Source organism: Euprymna scolopes, chromosome 1 (assembly GCF_053919585.1).
Source record: "Euprymna scolopes isolate OS-2025 chromosome 1, ASM5391958v1, whole genome shotgun sequence".
NCBI lineage: Eukaryota > Metazoa > Mollusca > Cephalopoda > Sepiida > Sepiolidae > Euprymna > Euprymna scolopes.
The window spans coordinates 143272577-143295356 of NC_136482.1; the positions used below are offsets into that span (position 1 = coordinate 143272577).

General features: G+C 37.7%; 1 long non-coding RNA gene across 1 annotated transcript in view; it reads left to right on the plus strand.

The window, feature by feature from the left end:
• Positions 1–2942: 2942 nt before the first annotated feature.
• The window catches only part of LOC145275903 (uncharacterized), a 545051-nt gene continuing 525213 nt past the window's right edge, over positions 2943–22780 (plus strand). The window contains exon 1 of the long non-coding RNA XR_013867713.1: positions 2943–5026. This is a non-coding gene — a long non-coding RNA (uncharacterized LOC145275903). The remainder of the gene's footprint in view (positions 5027–22780) is intronic.

Consider the following 22780-nt stretch of genomic DNA (forward strand, 5'->3'; position numbering starts at 1 on the left):
GCTAATGAAACTAGGCAATACTTAGTTTTATGAAGCTGGATAATACCAGGCTTCCAGGAAATACAAAGAACGGCTTTTAAAGTAAATGCATTCCATTTTTTATCGCAAATATAGAATGACGTAAGTAGAACAAAACAAAAAAAAATTCGATTTGTGAAATGATAAAACGTTTTTTTATTTGAAAGAAAAGCCGCTTTTCAACGGCGGTCGTCCACATATTTTTATCATCGTTAAAACCCGCCAACTCATCTCTCTCCCTCTCTTTCCTTCTCTTTCTCTATCTTTCTCCCTATCTTTCTATCTCTCTCTTACCATAACTATAATCCCGAACTGTCAAAATAAAGGGAAGTTTGTTTTTATATCAACTAAAGAAATCGTTCGTATTTGTTATTGGAACAAATACACATTCGTACGCACTGGAAAAGCAGAGCTCAAGATTTTATACATACATTTTTAGATAGATTTGCTTCTTATATAACAGTAGTTCGAATTATGTAAAGTCATTACGTTTCCAAGATGATTATACTTACTGATAGTATCATGTTCTTTTCCATCCACCTATCTAAGATAATATCTGAAATCATAAGAAATAACGTCAAATCTGATATATGAGCCGTAAATAAATTATAACATTTAATTATACTATAACAAAGCTCCTTTTGTAATGATTGCAAGAAACATTTTAAGCAGCATAAGTCATTGCTAGTATCACTAATTGGGCACGTATTTAAAATCTTGGATCTAACAATCACGAGCAACATCGATTGGAACAAATACATACAAGATATTGTCAAGAGAAAAGAGTTGGGCTCTTTCTCCTGCGATAGAAGACTGCCCATAACTCCTATATCGCTTCAAAGCCACCATCTTGGGTGGTACAGCAACGATTAATCTCTCCCTACTCGACAGGATCCCCCAAAATATTACATTATTTTTAAAATTTTCGAAATGAGGATTTGTTATTCGTCTTATTTGGATTATTCGCACTACTTTTCTGAACTTGCCATTTTTACAACGTTGAAATCTTCGACCTTCTTCAGGTGTATCTTGTCAAACTCGAAAATATTTTTGCGAACTCAGGAATTTCGACAGAATTTCAAACGAAACGCTTTACTTACTTCACGAGGTAGCATGTTCTCGTTCCGTCAGACATGACTGGATAGAGGTCCTAAGTAACTCGCATTTGTCTTTTCGGTCGCCCGCGCTGTGAATTGAACCTTCAAGTTTCAGGCGAATATCACTTTTACAATTGCTTTTTCCAAGCACTCTATCCATTGCACCACGGATCCTTGTGGCAATTCTTTAAAAATTTCGGAGTTCGACAAAAATATTCCAAGGTTCGACAAGGTACAGCTGAAGAAGCCTGGAGGTTACATCAACCGAAACATGAAAGTGACACTAAAAATTAGAAAAAGTAGTCCGAAAAACCCAAATCATACGAGACATGTCATTGTTAATCAAGCTCAAATACCTATCTTATCGGCGCAAAATTTGCGCCTCTGTACTTAATTGGAATGTGATCTGATAAACTCGCTTTTTGCCTAATGTTTGGGTGATCCTGACTTACCATTTGTTTTATTTGTTGTCTGGAAGTTTTCTCGGGGGCTTTTTCCGGCTGCTTATGTAGTCTGCCGGAAGATATCGATGCGCAGTTGTCGGCGATTGGGTTTTGAACTCGACTTGTATCTCCCTTTTTCTTCCTAATATTACTTTGATATTTTATATGAAGGTATTGCTTACACTGACACCATGTCAACTAGTACTGCTATTATAACACTCACTCACATGTTGCTCAACTGACCCTGCAGAAGCTTAACGAATTGGGCTTCGAGACTGCCTCATCCGCCATATTCACCAGACCTCTCGCCTACCGATTATCATTTTTTCAAGCATCTCCACAACTTCCTGTGCGGAAAATGCTTCAAAAGCCGAGATGATGGCGAATCGGCCTTCAATAACTCTATCGCTTCCAGAATTCCGGATTTTTATGCTAACGGAATAAAAAACTTGTTTCTTATTGGCGAAAATGTGTCGATTTTAATGGTTCTTATTTCGATTAATTGGGTTTATATTATTTTAATTCGAATTCATTATTGAGATGAGTATTATTTATTAATTTATTTATTGCGGACTATTATTCTCATCTTTCTTGGTTGTTGTTTCACGACGTTTCCGCAAATTATTGGTGTGGCCTTCGTCAGGTGGTAACTGCGACGGGATAGGAACTCCGAATATCCTAACTGCATTGTCAGCAATTACTGCCTTCCATAGTTGTTGTCGTCTCATCCCAAACAAATTCAATACAGCTTCAACAATCTGTTTTGTGAGGAATGTATATTCTATCGTATAAATATAAATAGACGTAATACTCAAAACCAATGCATTGTGGTGGGAGGAAGCAGGTATCCAAAGGCTGAAAAGCTGGATTCAGTGAAAGATATATACTAATTCACCACGACACTTTAGCGACTTTCTGCTCTAACCATACATTGGGAAATATCTCTCTACTTAGTTTTAACCTTTTTGTTATCGAAACAAATGTGTAATCTTTTACACGCATTATTCGATATCGCCCGTATATCAGATAAATCAAATGCATATAAATGACATAACTAGCGGGGGTACCCGGCATTTCCCGGGTGTTTGGAGGTGTGTGTTGATGTGGGGGCTAGATTAAAACAACCCTGTTAAAAAAAACACGTTGGCCGGTTGTTTGGAGGTGTAAAAGAAAAAAATAGTTTTAGTATAAAGGTCGGCTTGAATCCCATAGGTTTGACGCGGCGGTGGAAAGAAAATGGGAAAAAAAGCCTGCGACCTTACCATATCGACCACGGGAACAGATGAATTGATAAGTGTGTTAAGTTGACATTCATGAACCGAAATTAGCAGGTGCGACAACGTCAAGTTGCGGAAGCCAGTTTCTGTTTTCCCCGCTACGGTATTAATTTCAATTTTCGAAAAGTAGAATAAATGTTCTATTCGACATGAGTGACGTTTTGACCACATAAGTAAGGTAAAAAAAAAAAAAAAAAAAAGGATAAATATAGGGTTAAATAAACTATATGAAGAAATGAAAGAAAAAAGTGGGGCGTGAATGGAATTTAATTTCTGTGGCAAGCATGTTAGAATTTTGGAGAGGTGTTGAATTACATGGGTAGTTATTAATTTCATTATTCTCGGGAAATGATTCGAATTTTATTTTTTTTTATCGTGATTTCTGTTGATTTCGAGTAGAATCAACATGGAGCAAGTTTGAGTACTTCATGTGTGGAAATCCGATGTTTTCCGTGAAGCTATGTGTCTTCAAGGCAGGTTGCGCTTACCGACTTTGGAAAAAAAAAAGAAAGTTTTTTCTGACATAGCAGTGAACGGAATGTATTCTGTCCAGCGTGAGCGGATCTAGTTGTAATCAACTTCAGGGAGCAAATGAAATGCCCTCTGACATGGTGTAAGGGGCAGAGGGGGTGCAATGGCTGACGTGGCCATTATGTTACGAATCGCTCAAGAGAAGATGAATGAAATATGTATGCAAGTACTTAGGAAAATAAAATGTTACCATATTGTGAATTAAAGGTACCAAAATTAAAAAAAAACCATGCTGGGTGAATTTAATTGGTATTATTAAATTAAATTATTTTGGAATAGATTTGGTTGGTTTAGTTATATTTTAGGGACGTTTAGCGCGTAGTTGCATTTTTTTTCATGAGAATTACAAGGCGATTAGGCTGTAGAAAGCAGTTTTTTCTGTTGTTTTATTTTTTTTTTATAAGCCACGGTATTGTCACAAATTAGAAAATTTGGCAGGGGAAATACTATTTTAGAGTAATGAGAACCCTGTTAAAACAATACTAGTGGTTCCAGTGAGTTGGAAGATGCCACGTAGGCCCAAGCAACGGCAATAAGTCTTGTCCAACAAAAGTCTGGCGTGCGAGGTCGCGATAATTCCTCAGGGTACGGAGCGACTGGACAGTCGGTACCAAGCCTAATCACGGGGAGATAGAAGAAAGGGAAAGATGCAGATTACGTAAGGGACAAGATAGAGCCTTATTATTTTTTTATTTTTTTAGAGGAATGTGTGAGGGATATCTGGGTTGGAATCTGGGGACTTGCTGGGAATGCGGAAAAATCACAAAGGGAAAACTACTTAGTTAGAAATCGATGGCGCATTAGTTAGGGAGTGATGATTCCGTATCTTGTCGGGTTCCAGGAACTCAAACAGCCTCCGAGTGAATCAGTGTGAAGGCGTATCTTGACTTAGACCAACCAAGGGAGTTAGTAGAAGAGCTTTGTGAAGTCCCGAAGTAGTAGATTGAATAGAACAAAGCTCCAGTAATAGGACCACTCAGAGAAACACGTCAGGGCATTACAGTAAAGGAAAAAAAAACTGGGACTTAGGCCTATGCTGAAAGTCGAGAACGCGAGTGGGATGGTTGGGTCGGTAGAGCATCAGACTTTTAATCTGAGGGTCTGGGGTTCGAGTCCCCATGCGATAAAGCTACCACCAACATGGAGCATCCGACGTTCTGGTCGTAATTGCGATATGCTGGCCCTATTTCGAGAAAGTGATCGAAAATGGAGTCTCCATTTGTTTGGCCAAGTGGTCCAAATAAAGAGCAGAGTCAGTGGAAAATATCCAACAATGCGACCGCCTAGACAAGATGTATATCTGCAAAGCTGTATCTTTGTCTAACTTGGAAGCAAGTTAATGTCTAGGAGGGACTTTTGAGAAGCAGCAGAAGGGTTGATAGTGTTGTAGAAGAGTACTGGTGCCTGATCTTTCTTGGAAAAGGGGTGAGTCCGGAAAGTGAAAAAATAAAGATGTACTTCGGACATAATTATTTTTTTTAGTTAGTTAGTTATTAAAAATGTATGGCTTGCCATACATTTTGATAAAAAAGGGGTGGAGGAATGTTAAAGAGCATCTCTCCCCCCTCTCTGGCTTTCTTACTCTTTCTATTTTCTCTCTGTGTGTCTCTATTAGAGAATAGAGAAAGAGAGAGGGAGAGGGAGAGAGAGAGAGAGAGAGGTGAATAACGTGGACAGTGGACACGTTTGCAAAAGAAGGGTCAGCTGACCAGATGACGTGGTATCATGTGATGAGGTTAGCTGATTCTTTCTTGGCAGTTGGGTTTCGGGTGTTGAATAAGACAGACGGCTTTTCAGCTGTCCCCCCCTGGGCTGGGGAGGACGCTGACGTGTATCATCAAACAAGCAAGGTTCACCTCCATTCTGTATCGACCTTTGGAAGGTGAATAAAAACATAAAAACCTTAAAAAAAAAAAAAAAAAAAATTAATACTATGTTGTATTATGGTGTGGCTCCCAGGTTGGGAAATCGTAATAGTGCGTAGGACTCCCTGGCTGCGGTACATAGCAGTTTTAGTTACGTCGATCGTCCGTAGGTTCACTTGTTTACTAAGCGGTTGTGATGACAACGAGTTAAGACTAGTGAGTTATCTCACCTTAAACTGGCACTTTTTCCTTATCTTGCCTCTCGTCAATTGTCAAAAATGCCAATAAAAACGGTGAATCAGCAGAACAGAGATAGAGCAGAGAGAGAGAGAGAAACACGGAAAAGCATGTGTTGCTGAAGACCGTATTGTCGAAGCGTCATTTTTCCCTCCTCAGAGCACTGTGAGAAAAACTGCTAACTGTGAACTTCAGAACCACCAAAAGAAAAAAGACGATTTGTTTTAAATTGTAACTATATTGTAAAATATAATTTTATACAAAAACAAACACAATTGTGACTTACGTCTTTTAATGCATATTTTTAAGTTACAGCTGATCGTTCTAAGTCGTCAACCGCTTTGTTTTCAGGTTCAACGTTGTTATGACATTTTTGACAATTGACGAGAGGCAAGATAAGGAAAAAGTGCCAGTCTAAGGTGAGATAACTCACTAGTCTTAACTCGTTGTCATCACAACCGCTTAGTAAACAAGTGAACCTACGGACGATCGACGTAACTAAAACTGCTATGTACCGCAGCCAGGGAGTCCTACGCACTATTACGATTTCCCAACCTGGGAGCCACACCATAATACAACATAGTATTAATTGGTGCCTTGATGACCAGTTCACTCCGCAAGAGTGATAAGTAAGAACTTTTTAACAAAAACAAAACTAAACAAAAAGAACTCTTACACAAAAAGAACTTGGTTACCACATACACAACAACAAAGAAGAAGAAAAAAAACACAACGTGAATCAATCGACGAAGAGAAACGCGAACGCAGAAGCAAGAAAAAGAAGAAAGAACACTGGACCTGAGGAAAAGCAAGGGTTAGTTGATTTTTTCAATATTTTTCTAAACCTCGGCTCTTAAAAAAGTTTTGTTAAAAAAAAAAAAAAAAAGTTAATTTATATTTCTTTTCTTTCTTCTTTCTTTCTTGTATAATTTTGAAAATAATTGTAAAAGATGGAACAGCAGTTTTTCACAGATTTCGCTCAGATCCTAGGGGCTGAACTACACAATGTAGGGAAGGCCATTTCGAACTCTCTGAGGGGGGAGGCGTTGTTATCAAAAATAAAACCATTAGACACTAGACGATCGCAGGAATACAGAAGATGGCTAAATGATATAGATAAATACACTAGAATAGTTAGCCAAACAGAGGAAGAAAAATGCCAATTAGCGTTAATTACGACGGCTTGCCCAATAGGACAGTTTGTTTCAGGACTACTAGCCAACAATGAGAGTGTGGCATGGGTAGACTTGAAGCGAGCTCTAGATAATTATTTTGGAGTCCAGGCAGATCCTACCAAGTTTGTTAGGGAGTTAGCAAATATTAAGCAGGGTAGAAGCGAAACTGTGCAGGACTACATGCAGAGGTTAGTGCACTTGGCTATAGGTTCGTATGTTAGTCTAGATACGAACAATGAAGTAATAAAAAGCCAAGTGATAGGTTTCTTCATCGAGGGGCTATATGACAGACAAGTCAAAATCGCTGTCATGAGGGAAGAACCATCGGACCTCAAGGTAGCCTATGAAAAGGCCCTAATCGAGGATCGGTGGCAAACCCGCATAAGAGGCAATGACCGAGAAGAAGAACCTATGGAAATAAATTATAGTGGGCGCCAGAGGAATATAGAAGCGATAAGGAAAAAAAGATTCCCAGAGCCAGATAGGGGGCAGAGGAATTATAGAGGATTTAATAGGGGACCCGGCTTCAAGGCAAGAGAAACAGAGCGCCCTTGGCCGGAGATTAAGTGTTACAATTGCGGCAGAAAAGGCCATATAGCCAGGAACTGCACCTTCCCTAAGTCGGGAAACGAGCAGACCCCACTCGCAAGACGCCCAGCGAGAGGAAGAGGGGTGAACAGTCAAAGATCATAGGACATATGGGCGCCGCTAATTGCATCCCTATTAAGATAGAGAAAAATAAGTTTAGGGCTTTAGTAGATACTGGCGCCGAAATTTCTGTAATAAAAAGTACTGTATTAGAAAGTCTCAGAGAGAAGCCTGAGATAAAGAAAATAGAGATGAATTTAAGGACTGCAAACGGGTCACCTCTCATAGTGCAAGGAGTGGCGCGTTTACAAATTAAAGTAGGAAGCCAGTACATTCGACATGATTTTGTAGTGACGAAAAACCTTAAAAGGAACGTCATATTGGGCCGAGACTGGCTCAAGCAAAATAGTGTTAGAATGTACTTTGATTTAGGAGCAATCCGATTAGGCAGCGAGTACATAGCGCTGCAAGAGGAGGCTTATATTTCGAGTATAGTTAGATTAAGGCACAATGTCACCCTGAAACCGCAGCATTTACATGCGTGCACAGCTCGTGCCGAAATGAGAAATGGTCAGGGTTTAGATTACGAAGTAGTGCAGATAGATAAAGGCTTCCTAAGTGATCTAAGTGGTGTATCCGTAGCGAACACGGTAGTTAAAATTAAAGGTAGGAAAAGTTTTCCTTTGCTAATTATGAATAACACGAACCAGACAGTAAAATTAAAGAAAGGTTACAAGATAGGTAGATGTAGAAGAACAGAAGTAGTAATGGCAATATCAAAGCCAAATAAACAAAAGAAGTCGGGAAACAAAAGTAACCTCAACGGCATAAAAGTGCCGGAAGAAATGAGGAAAGTTTTAAATAAAGTCCTGCAACGAAATACTGATTTATTCGTCACAGAGGATAGATATTTAGGCCGGACTGACACAGTAGAGATGAGGATCGATACAGGAAAAACCGATCCCATAAAGAAAAACCCGTATAGAACACCTCTCAAACAACGAGAAGAAGTTAATGTAGCACTAGAGGAAATGCTACAGGCAGGGGTGATAGAAAGGTCAAACAGTCCGTGGAGTTTCCCGATAGTTTTGGTAAAAAAGAAAGACGGAACAAAGAGGTTCTGTGTAGATTTTAGGGCCCTGAATAAGATAACAAAGAAGTATGCCCGAGCGCTACCAGTAATTGATGATATACTGGCCTCGCTTGGGTCAGCAAAATATTTCTCAAAGTTGGACTTGAAATCAGGGTATTGGCAGGTAAAGTTGAACGAAAAAGATAAAGAGAAAACTGCGTTCACCTGTCATAGAGGACTGTTCCAATTTAATGTAATGCCATTCGGACTTGCTAACGCTCCGGGAGTGTTTCAGGAGCTAATGTCCGTAGTGTTACAGGGACAGGAAGAATTCGCCGTGCCTTATTTGGATGATATTTTGATATTCTCCAAAACAAAGGAGGAACATGTTAGGCATATAGAAAAGGTGTTAGGTAGTTTACGTAGGCATAATTTAAGGTTAAAGGCGGCGAAGTGTGAGTTTTTCGGCAAGGAAGTGCAATATCTGGGATTCCGAGTAAGTGAGAAAGGTATCCAGCCGGAGGGGGACAAGGTTAAAGCAATTCAGGCAATTGCGACCCCAACCACTGTGAAGCAGGTTAGATCCTTTATAGGCATGACATCCTATTACAGGCGATTTATCAAGGATTTTTCTGTAATCGCCGAACCGTTAATTCGGTTAACTAGGAAGCATGCACGTTTCTGTTGGGACGATGCGTGTCAGTCTGCTTTTAATCGTTTGAAATCGAAGCTTGCAGAGATGGTGATGCTGGCATACCCGGACACTAACAAAGGATACAGGTTATACACGGATGCCTCCGATTATGCGATCGGAGCAACCTTGTCTCAAATGGTCTACGACCCGGAGGAGGGTCGGGAGATAGAGAAACCCATTTATTTTCTATCTCATAAGTTGTCTGATACCCAGACTAGATGGTCAACAATAGAGAAAGAAGCATATGCGATTCACTATGCCTTAAACAAGTTGAATCACTACTTGCATAGTGCTACGTTCACCATCTACACGGATCACAGACCATTGGAGTACTTGCTGAAATCTCCGATACAGAATAGGAAGATACAGACGTGGGCATTAAGTATAGCTGGCTATGATTGCACCATACAGTACCTAAAAGGAAAAGATAACGTCTGTGCGGATCTCTTATCCCGTGCGGTAAATGCGAGTCGGGATGAAGACGATCCTCCAGTAGAAATAGATGATAGGAATTACACGGTGAGTGCGATAAACTCGAATCGTTTTGAACCAAGAGAGTTTGTATCGCATAAGGATGACGAAGGCTCACCGGTAGTAAGCGAGCGTCCTACACTATCAGGTTTGGATATGTGTAAAGAACAAGACGCCGATAGTCAGATCGTCGAATTAAAGAAACGGATGAGGAGCGGTAAAACGTCCAAGATGGAAGAAAAAAAGTACATCATAATGGACGATATCGTATATTATTTATCGACACCCGACGACGATCCTGTAATTAGATTATATATTCCGTCACATTTGAGGATGAAGGTATTGAAACAATACCATGATGAGAATGGTCATATGGGTGTGGAGAAAACGTTCCACTCCATTAAACAAAAGTATTTCTGGCCTGGTTTGTTCAAGAAGGTAAACGAACACATAGGGAAGTGCGTCCCATGCCAGACCAGAAATTTGAGGAAGCAACAACCTCAAATGCAGGAGACCGACATGCCTTCTTTTCCTTTTGCTAAGATTGCATTGGATATTTCCGGACCCTATCCGAGGACTTTGTCAGGCAATCAATACATAGTCACGTTCATCGACATGTATAGTGGTTGGCCTGAGGCTTTCGCTGTACCTAATAAAAAGGCAGAGACAGTGGTGCATCTCTTAATTGAGGAAATATTTCCCAGATTTGGTGCACCATTGCAGTTACTTACGGATAACGGACCGGAGAACGTCAATGGGATCATGAAAAGGGCTTTAGAAGAGCTTAATGTTGATCACGTGACCACCTCATTTTACCACCCGCAAAGTAACGGGAAAATAGAAAGATTCCATAGGACGATGCATGACGTACTAGCAAAGAAAATAGGGGGCAATGACCGTTCATGGGACATGTACTTGAACCAGATGCTGGCTGCTGTAAGGTTTCATGTCAGCGAAACAACAAAGTACTCCCCCTATTATTTGCTCTATAATAGAGACGTTGTCTTGCCGTTAGACAACATACTGAGGCCGCGTAGAATTTACTACGGGGAAGAGGATCATGAGATCGCTCTGCAGGACATGCATCGGACCTTTACATTAGTCAGGAACAATGTAAAGAGAGCTAGGAAGAAAATGATAGATAGGGCCAACGAGAAAACAAAAGCAGTCGATTTTCAAGTTGGCGACTTAGTTTATTATAAAAATAATAGAAAAAAGGGAAAGCTAGACGTAAGATGGTCTCCATATTACGTAATAATAGAGAAGACGGGGCCAGTCTCGTATAGAATTAGAAGTCAACTGACGGGGGCAGTAACAAAAGCCCATGGGGAACACCTTCGGAAAGCAGAACTGGAGGAATGGGATATCCCCAACAAGCAAGAGGGCTGTAGAAAAACAACCCTGTCAGCACCGGTAGAGGATAGTAGTTCAGATCAAGAATCCTCTAGTGGGGAGGAAGAAAATTATCCCCAACAGAGCAATCGCCATCAACGAGAATCCCCAAGTCAGGAAAACAGGGTCCCGTTGATGGAACGGAAAATAATCACGCGTAGCATGACGGCTGAAAGGGCTAAAGAAGTTGATGAAATATGGAAGGAAGATATATATAACTTAGTGCCCAGGTCGTGCAGAGTTGATTATGATAGTAGGGATCAGCCAACCGTAGCTAGGGCTAGCACGGGGGTTGGGAACTCAGGTTATAATCGAACTGCGGGTCGGGAGCGCGGAACAGGATGTTTGGATTGGTTAAGAAAATTACTCTGTTGATGTTAGGCAACATCCTTATCATAGGGAGTTCGGAGTTGCCACCAATATTCAGGATCCTGGCGTTCTGGTCGAAATTTTTGTACTATATGCTGCCCACATTTTAAACAAGTCATTAAAATGTAAGACTCGTATTTAGTTAATTAGTAATATTAATTAAAGAGCCGAGGTAGTGGAGAATATTGGACAAATCGACCACTTCGGTAAAATTGGTAAATTTGCAGCGTATATTTTGCTGTTAAGTGCGGCCGATGCACTTATACCGAAGAAGACCTTATGCTTTTCTTGTTGATGTTTATTTTTATTTTTTTTTTCTAAGTTAAACGGAAAAAAAAATACAGTAAAAGAGATGAAAAAAAAAAAATTTTGTGACATTAAAAACATTTTTGGAAATGTCGATGGACCGATAGACGATTGAAAAAAAAAAAAAAAAAAAAAAAAAAATGGTTAATGGAGGGGTGTTATGTAATGAATGGCTGGAACCATCATACATAACTGAAAAGAAAAAATAAAAGATTTAAAAGAGTGAGCATCGAATAATCGATTGTCTACCTGTTGAAAAGAGGAAGGGCTTACGTCATAAACAGAGAAGTCGGACGACGATTTTTTTGTTTACAAAACAAATAAACGTGACATTCCTCGTAAGCTCTGGAATTACAGATATTGGCATGAGTGGGTAATTCACGTGTCGCTGTGTGAAGAGAAAATCGAATGATTTTTTGAGGTCAAAACGTGACTTAAGAACACATGTATCAACCGATTGACAGAACGCGTGGATAGAAAAAACAAAGGGACAAAATGCCAATAAAAACTGTGAATCAGCAGAACAGAGATAGAGCAGAGAGAGAGAGAGAAACACGGAAAAGCATGTGTTGCTGAAGACCGTATTGTCGAAGCGTCATTTTTCCCTCCTCAGAGCACTGTGAGAAAAACTGCTAACTGTGAACTTCAGAACCACCAAAAGAAAAAAGACGATTTGTTTTAAATTGTAACTATATTGTAAAATATAATTTTATACAAAAACAAACACAATTGTGACTTACGTCTTTTAATGCATATTTTTAAGTTACAGCTGATCGTTCTAAGTCGTCAACCGCTTTGTTTTCAGGTTCAACGTTGTTATGACATTTTTGACAATTGACGAGAGGCAAGATAAGGAAAAAGTGCCAGTCTAAGGTGAGATAACTCACTAGTCTTAACTCGTTGTCATCACAACCGCTTAGTAAACAAGTGAACCTACGGACGATCGACGTAACTAAAACTGCTATGTACCGCAGCCAGGGAGTCCTACGCACTATTACGATTTCCCAACCTGGGAGCCACACCATAATACAACACGTGATCTCTACTTTTTATAGCCTTCCTTTTCTTTACCTTGACGTCATTTCGCTCACAGCTCGGTATTTGCATATAGCTGTCAGTGCTATGTCACATTTATAATATTTTCCGGTTATTTTCTTTTTGTGTGGTGAGTAAAATAAATATTTTCCAGTTATGTTTTTATTTGAAGTCAGTCGTGTGATGAGTGAATAAATAAATTCTAAATCATTTACCATTGATGAAGAAATGCATTTAATTGATGACAGCTCTTGATAACATTAATAAAAACGAAAAACCAGCATGGCAGGGGAGGATTTCTTCTTTACAAATCACTTAAGAATAAAGACAAAAACCTCAAGAAGGAAACAAGATAACAAGAAGTGATACATTTACAAGAAACAACAATTCTACTAAAGAAAAAAAAATGGTTCAAAACATATTTGTGGTGTTTTATTAATCTACTAGCCTGGGTGGCCGGCGTTGCTCGGGTGTTTGGAGGTGTGTGCTGAAGAACAACAAAAAAAGTGGTAATAGGCAGACAGGCTCGAACCCGTACCGCGAATGAGGAAAAGAACGTGAAAAAAGTGACAAATTTGCCGTAGCGTCCATCGCCAAACTGAAAGCCGCGAAGGTTTAAATTAAGGCTAGTCAATCGAAATGAGGAGATGACTTTCGAAAATATCGACAAAAAAGAGACCCCACCTTGTAGAAAAGTGTCCAGTTGAGGGTGAAGGAATTAATGTTTTCAGCAAATTTCTCGATATTTGTCGCCCGAAGGGTTAATCTTCAAAACTAGACCGATCTAGTGAAAATCCATCGCCTCTGTCGAAATTCTTTGGCATACATACATACATACATAATGCATACATACATATATACATACATATATTTAAAGAGATAGGTGAGACGTTATTATTTTATGAGACTAATGTTTCTGTTATCAGAAACGTGAATATTGCGCTATGCATATGAAATGATGTTCAGATGTGATGAAATTGAACAGGATATCAGCAGGAGTTATCTCACAGAACTCTACATCATTGGACTCTTCGTTCAATGTATTATAGTGGATCGCAAATAAGAACAATGTTTATTATCTTATGTTGACATTTCGGTGTTGCCACGGAACGAATGAGAACGCCTATAAACAAATATATCGAGCGATAGCGGCCATAAATCTCTATATTTATATCTTATTCTTAAAAACATGTATTTGCTGTTTTTGCTGTCAGGCGCGAAGACGTGATCTCTCCTTTTTATTTTATTCCATTTTCAATACTATGACGTCATTTCGCTCACGGCTTGATATTTGCATATAGCCGTCTATATTACTCTATATTTATCGTTTATTTTTAAATAGCGATACAAACGATAAAGGTGCATCTTGTACAACTCGGGAATGGTTCTGTCAAATTCGGGAAACTGCACAGAATTTCGAGCGAAACCCTTTATTTATAGCATGCTCTCATTCTGTCAGCCATGACTGAACAAAAGCCCTAAGCAAAACTTTCACAAGAAACACTCGTCTAGCTGTAAACACTATCAATAATTCCCCTCACTCTTTATCTGTGCCAAAACCTAAACGTAGATTCCATGAACAAAGCTTTTTTATTAGAACTGCACGCCTGTGGAATTGTCTTCCGTTTTCCTGCTTTCCGGCTGACTACAATATGGTTGTCTTCAAGTCTAACGTAAATAAGTTCTTGATGAGCCGTTCCATATAAGTTATCAAATTTAACAAATTTTCATTACTAATGATTATTATATTGTCCAATTTCTACTGTACACTCTTTAACCCTTATCCTTGAGTGGCCTCTTGGCCTTGATAATGTGTTGATACCTATGAAAAAAAAAGAAAAAGTCCAATGTGAACAAGTTCTAATTGAATCGTCCCCCTAAGTAATCCAAGTTACAAAATCCCCACTGTTTACTATGCTAAAATCACAATGACTAATGTATACCTATTAACCCTTATCCTTGAGTGGCCTCTGGGCCTTGATAAGTGGTGACACCCATGTAAAAAAAAAAAAAAATTTGCAGACACATGTGGTGCAGTGGTGAGAATACTTGGAAAAATTCAATTGTTAAGATTTGGTAATTTCCTGAAGGTTCAATACTTAAATCTTAGTGTGAGCGACTGGAAAATAAAATTGCATATAACTGACGGAACGAAAGCATGTTACACCCGTAAGATAAATAAAGTTCTGTTCAAAATTCCGTCCAAATTGCCGAGTTTGAGAAAAGCATTCCTGAAGTTCGACAAGACACACGTGAAAAAGGTTGGACGTTACATCGGCCGAAACGTTGTTAAAATAACACTCACAATGAGAACAATAGTTCGAAGATTCCAAATAATACGAATAACCAATCCTCATCTCCAAATTTTAGAAACGTAAATTAGATTAGCAACGTCTCTTTTCTGTAATAAATGAAGTGTATAGAATAAAAGTCCAAAGATAGTTTGGTCCTCTGTGAATGCAAGAATGGGTGTTTTGATAAGCACATTCCAAGGAAATATCTGCATTCGCCTCTGTATAAGAATGATCATCTCAAACACATTTCGTTTCCAATTATTGACATTTTTTCAATAATTTCAATGCCGTCCCTCTTCAGGTTCCAGATAAGGAACAGTTTTAATTTACCCTTAATCCACCGAATAAAGTTATAATAGATAATGCTACAATCCAATCATATTTAACATTATGACAACAGACTAATAATTTCAGCATTAGCAATACAATATACAAATACTGTCAGATTTTTTTCTGCCTCGTAACAAAGGGAAGAGGACGAGAAGAGGGCAGCGCAGGAAATATAATTGGTACTTGGAATGTTGGGATAATTGAAAGATTTTCATTGTAGTTTTATGGATAAGTATGTATATAGCATAGTATTATATTTCACATTTATAAGTATTAAATAATTCAGGATATATTGAATCCTGTATGAATATTCTGCTTTACCATAAAATGCCTTTTTTTATTCAATAGAAAGTCATCGAAATGAGACAAGAACTCATTTATATACTTAAACTTAATACAATTAAGTTATCAAAGAGTAAATATTTTACAGTAAGTTTTTAACAAAGCAAAACTTATTCAGATAAGAAAAGCTCGACACTATAAAGAGGCTCAAACAATAATATTAAATGAAAGATGGAGAATAAAAGTTTTATGCAATTTTATCACATCATACAGACAATAAGGAAGAATTAAGGTGAAAAAAATAAAAAAAAATTTTAGACCATGGCATTTCGAAGCTAAATGCTTCTCATTAGAAGAGGAGTAGGGCCAGAATCATACAAAATGCAAATATAGAAAGTTGATTGGTTGCTTTTGTTTTACGGCATATCAACCCTTTTCAGGTTATTTAATGGCGAATCCAGTTATTTTAAAGAATTTTTTTTTAATAGAATATATCTTTTATTCAAGTAGTTTCCATTTAACCCATAGTTAGAACCCTAACAGGTACTACCACTCTGGGTCAGAGTGGACCTGGGGGCAATGGCAATTATAGGGTGGCTCCACATTCCCCAAAGCCCGCAAGCTGGGGCCTCACCATCGGATATAGTTTTAGGTCATATCCATGACCAAAGTAGTAAGAAACTGGCTTAATGACATTTAGAAATAAGTTTGAGAGAATATGATAATATGGATACTTCCTAGCTTCTAAATGCCATGGCATACAAATGTCTTCTTCTAACTTTTCCATTTAAGTTTTTCTTATTGCTCTGATAATATAATAAAGTTATATGAAACTGTAATCCTCATCTTTTATTTAATATTATACTTGAACTTATATATTTTGTTGTCATCATAAACCCCCCTATCGAAATAGTCGAATCGGGGCTAGTAGTATTTTATGATAATACTGTCTACTCTTCCCGGTACGAGAGCAAATTGAATCCCTACACAGGCAATGCGCTGACTAAATCTTTAAAAAATACATGTCACTCTTTATTAAACTAGGGACAAAAATGGATCGTCACGTTTGATTCTACCAAGAATTAAGTCGACCCTCTCTATTGGTCTAGAAAAAAATTGCATGTATTGCAGCAACTTTTGGGGAATAAAAGATTTATATCATTTTATTATATCATCAGAAATATTAGGAAAAATTAAATGGAAAATAAGAAAAACCTATTTTGGCTATGACATTTCGAAGCAAAATGCTTTTCGATTGAAGAGGAGTACGGCCAGAATATTACAAAATGAAAATTTGGAATAAAACTGGCTTAATGGAATTTAAGATTTAAATAAGAATGAAAGAATTGGATATTATAGATTATTCCTTCATTCTCATTTCATATCTAAATGTGATTAAGCCAGTTTCTTTCATATTTTCATCTTGTATCATTCTAGACCTTCTCTTCTTCTTAAGCTTCGAAATCCCATGGCATAAAAAGGTATTTTTATAACTTCTTATTTTTCTGATAATAAAATAAAGTTATATTTTTTATTACATTTTCACCCCAAACAAGGCACTTTATTCCTCATCTTTCATTTGATCTTATACTTGAACTTATATTATTTGTTATAATCATAAAAAATATCGAAACAGTCGCATTTGATATTGTTTTAGTTTCTGATATGACCGCTACCCTTGCTCAGTACAAGAATGCAATGACTGAACCTTTAGAAAACAAACCTCAGTCTTGAGTAATCTAGTGACAAACATGGATAGTCATGTTTAATTATAACGAGAATAAAATCTACCGGTCTAGAAAATTCTGATGTACCCTTTTTTCTGATGGCAACTTTTGGCTAGTACATCAAAAACTTATATTTCCCTTTTTGATAGAGTGATAATTTATAACACAACTCCCGAGCAATTAGCTATAGTCTGGTCCCTATTTCATTACCACAATATTGCGTGTCTGCTTTTTTTTTAGGTTCTGTTTGGCTCTTTTTGGCGTTTTTCTTAAATAGGAAACAAGATGGCCGCCCGCAAAATTGATAAGGATTACGTTGAATACTGAATGTCTTCAAATATGGATAATTGCGTGTTTACGCAAAAATAAATGCGATATTCGTTCTCAGCGTACCCGAAAAATTTTAAAAGTCGACAAATTAAAAGTAAATGCTGAGGGGTCGCACAACCTCGTGTAAATACACTGACTTGTCTGACTAGCAACAAAATCACACCCCTTCCCTTTAAAGGTCTCCAGAGCCTGGAAGATTTTAAACTCTAATAGCTTCTTTTCTTTTGAAATAGTTACATTACTTCCTTTTCCCTGACTGTGTCGACATGCAAGCGTTTATATGTGAATATTTTGCTTCACCCAAGTTGCACCCTATAAATCTGATCTCTATAACAGTAGATTCTTACCGTTCAGTCCCAATATGCTTTGTCTAGTGGTACAACAATTAAACGAAAAGCATAACCACGAAGATATTATCTGATTTCCTCATGCATCCTTCAAGAATTTCAGGACAAATAATAGATAATGGAAATAGCATAAAATATTTGGCTCTTACTTAAGTAGAAAAATTACAGGATTAGTTGAAGTTGAAATTATGAACTTAACTGATGAAATAAGAATTTTAAACATTTTTTTTTTATTTTGGATCATTTTTATCGCATTCAAGGCACAGTGCAATTTGGGCGTCATTTGCTAATATTTGGGATCATGTCTACATATGTAGGGAGTTAGCAGCAAGATGTATGTTCGCATTACACTAAAATTTTGCATATCATCCATAGAAGCTTGAGAAGGAGAGAGAATTTCAAAGTCCAGGTGAACAAACTAATAGAATAAATGCTTTTCAGAATCAAGAGATTCATGCAGTGAAATGATTGGATTTTACTGCTTGTCGGGTTAATCAGAAATGTTCACCGATACGTAAATGTAGTCCTATCTGGTTCTGATTTCGGAACACGTGGCGGTAATCGTCTATACGATGATAGGGTTTGCTGCGCGATTTCTGTTATTCCTTTTTTCACCATTGGTTCGTAGGTAAAAGAAAACTTTTTCTAAAGAAAATAAAAATAGGAGGAACAAAGAAAAGAAACAACTAAATGTCTCCAGGGAATTAGGAGTGTATAGGGCCACAGTCAAGACTGGCGTAAGGTTTACTACCTTTTTCTGCTTGTTGTCCCCTGAAAGAAATCAACTCAAATAGACGGCGCTCCTTTGATATTTGAGTCACGAATATTTGAGGTAACGGATAAAATAAAACTCCAGTCGTAAAGTCTGGTTTTATAATAATTAATTAATAAATAAACTCGTGAATACAATATTTACTATTTTATAGTAAAGTTAAATGAAAATTAAATATGTGCAATTTTCCCTTTTTTTAATAATTTGTGAGCAAATTGTTTAGAACAATATTTTGGGACGTAAATTATCCTAGTTTCTTTATTTTCTTCTTTTCTCTCCCCCTATATCAGTAAGCAGGGGGTGTAACTTAGATGGAGGGGTGGTTCAAACTCAACATTTTGCAACTGCTCTCAACTCAATGTAACTCGAACTGCTAAAATAATAGTATTAGGTTCAAAATACTATTATCAATCTCAAATTTGCTCAGCTGAAGTTATTTTTCCTTATATTGGTTTGAGTGACTAACATAACAAATGAGAACCAGCAAGGTAACTAGGAATTGCTCGACATTGCTCATATAATTAGAAGCTCTCTCAGCTCTATTTTAGCCGTTATTCATGTAAATTTTCACAATACCATGGGGTTGGGCTCTAAGGGTATTTACTTCGAGAGGGCAGCAAATGCGACGAGGTCATCAGAGCACATTTCATTACATTTCTTTTTAACAGGGCTAAAAGATGCAACATTGTGGCGATGGGACAAGGTTAGGGTTTGATTGATAGTGCCCGGCCTCATTTTTGACCTTATCTAAGAGAGAGAGAGAGAGAGAGAGAGAGGGAGGGAGGGAGAGGGAGAGAGAGGGAGAGAGAGACATCCCACATGTGACGCGCTATGGTAAATAGTGGTTTTGTAGAAATATAGAATACTCTTGGGTGTGAGTAATTCTCTAACACGATATACGGAGTCTTTATTCTTAGCAGCAATCTTGGCAATGTCTTCTATGTATTTGTTCTAATACATGTATTCAGTGAATCTTAAGCCGTGATGTTCTAATGTACACAAACATAAACGTGAGTCTTACATTTATGAAGCTCTACAGCTGTTGTTACAATAGTTAATGATCTCATAGATTAGAAAAACTCTTTCGAAAATGTTGTTCCATGTGAAAGTTTGATGAAAAGCCAACGACAATCACATTCAAATGAAGCATCTATGTATTAATACGATAGCGTGTGTGTTCTTTTGTGTGTCACGCTAAAATCTGAGCCGTTTAATTGTTATGTTTTTCTATTTCATATCATGAATAATTTTACCAAGAATTCTTCGTAAGTTTTGATATAAATAATTTTATCAAGAATTCTTCATAAGTTTTGGCTTGGGTTTTCGATTATTGCTGAAGGAACTCAAGTTTATATATATATATATATATACAGGGGGACCCAAAAAACACAGAGGGCATTCAGTTGTTTTTCTGGGCATTTTACAGTCAACGGAGAAAAGAAGGCCAAACATCATAGTGTTTTGATGTCGTGTTTTTGAACATATTTTTTTATTTTTGAAATCGCAACTTTATAACATATAAAAATAGATAGAACATTAACTCTATAATAATATATACGAAATCTGCAGGAAATTAAATGTCATATTTAAACGTACTTTACGACCGGGCTTTGCTAGCTTAGATAAATACTTTTGCAGTTTTAACAAAAATGCTACAATAATATCAGAGTGTCTCCATTTACACTGAACATCTACAGAATGCCAACATCAATATATTACATATGGATGAGTTCCCTGTGGAATTTCCACAGGTCCCGCTAGTAAATAATTACTGTTCATAAGGCCATTTTTCTTTTAAAATATATATATTTTAAAACTTCAGTTTTTTTAAAAGTATTTTTAGGGTTTGGAGAGGCCCAGATGAGGATAACTTCTTATTTAAAAATTCAACTTTATACGATACGCATGGACTAGCAATATAACTCGAAGACACCCCACAGTGGGGAGGTTCGCAACTATATTTCTTTTTCATAGGAATCACCACTTATCAATGCCCGGAGGCCACTGAAGGATAAGAGTGATTGGGTGAAGATAAAGAGTGGGAGAAATTATTTATAGTGGTTTCACGTAGACGAGTGTTTTTTTTTGTGAAAGTTTGGTAAGCAGAGGCCATAGATTGGAGCTCAGACGAGCACTTGCCAGAAAAACACCGATAAAGCAGAGTCAGGCGTGCAACATCCCTTCTGTGGGAAAGAGGCTGCAGGGAAGATAAAAGAGCATCCCTCACTAGGTGACAAAATCTATTTTGAACTCTAGCAAGGCAGGATAAAATATTTTTCGCAGCTACTGCCCAGATGTGGCAACATTACTCCATCCTTGGACGTACTAGTTATTTATATAGGTAAAGAATTGCATTAGCAGTGAGATATCTACTGGAGCGGTAGAAGGATCCCACTATTTTCCCAGCGATCCTGGCAACGGATTTGATGTACGCGTTCCATTTCTGATCAGGAGTAAAAGTTGAGCCCAGAAGCTTGTCCAAGCATGAAGCCTCCCCAAGACGAGAGCCATTTATTTCAATTGATGCCAGATAGGGGTAAGAGCATTAATGATGTAAAGATAGAAGCTTCGTTTTAGATGCATTAAGAGTAACCAGTCACCTCTTTCCTCATTGTACCATGTGCTCAAGATGGGAGGAAAGGAGAATCAGAGAGAAATTGGTCATTTATGGCCTTTGATGTGTTGCCATAGGTGATAGCGTTGTCAACATGTATGTTTACTACGAAAGGTCTTAGGATGTGATGTGGAAGCTTATTGATGTAGATTAGGAAGAGAGTTGGCCACAGTATGAACCCCTGAGGGAACCCAGCATTAATACTGTGAGCTTCTGATTTCTGCCCACCCTATCATGCCATACCTTATCATGAGTTCCTTTTAAGTGCTTCCGATCAGAGAACTCTCAAGAAAGTCCAAACGTTATTCTGGTCACCCATATCAATTCTTACAACAGTATAGCACTGATCCTCTACACGGGACAGGGTTGGTTGATCGCATTAGCTTTCTTCACTCTCCTTCTTGGGAGCCCACGAATGATGTAATTGATTTTCTTGTGACTGAGACAACAAACACACGCAAAACGTTATTAGATTAATTTCTATGTACCGACACCCGGAATTAGGGTTAGCTCCTGTAACTGAAGGCACATTTCTTCGTACAGCAATTAAGAAGACGTTGATAACTTTCTACGACTATGTGATATATTAACAGGAAAATTATCTAATTACAAAGTATATTATAATACAACGGTACAAAAGGCCTTAATATATGGATTAGTGTTTGAAATTGTGAGGTCAATAGTCCGTTCGAGGAAATATCCTTTTCGTGTATCGTAGATCTTGATAGCTTGATAGTAGTAGCACAATCCACAGTCACAATTAAGCTAGTTCGTCCTGTCTTTCCCTTCTTAATGTTGTCACCATCAACTCGCTTATACGGGGCATGGGAGGGGGGCCTTCTGTCAGCGATAGTGTCAATCCGATAAATTGTTTTTAACAGCAGAAAGGTTTTAGCGAGCTTCAAATCTTTTTTTAAGTAGCATAATATGACAGCAGTACCATAATATGACATTAAGTACCATAATATGACAGCAGTACTCAACCAGTGGTCTTGCGGCTCACTAGAGGGAGAAAAGAGGATAACGATACTCAACGTCGGTGTATGGTTCAGTGGCCAGGGAGTTGTCTAATCTTTGAGATCTTTTCTCTAAAACTAAAATTCAATTCTAATCTGATCTCGTGCATAAGCTTATAGAGTGTCGCAGGTACCGAACTGGACGTCTCAGGTCTATTCTAGCAACTCGATCGTAGCCTAAACAATTTTACACTACTAATCTCTCGAAATACATGGGTTTCTTAGCAAAACAATATTAGTATCAATATATTATTATTACTAATCCCAAATCCGCTAGCTAAAGCTATTGTCCTTGATTTAGGTTGCATTATCGACAAAATAAATAGTGTCAGCAAGGCAATCGAAAATTGCCCGAGATTGTTTACATAATAAAAGCCCTAACGTAACTCTATTATATACGTTATTAATGTAAAATTCGACCGTCGTAGATTGTTGGGTCACAGTAATAAATTGAGCCAGATTCTCTTACTTTCAGTTTACCATCATAATATGGACAAC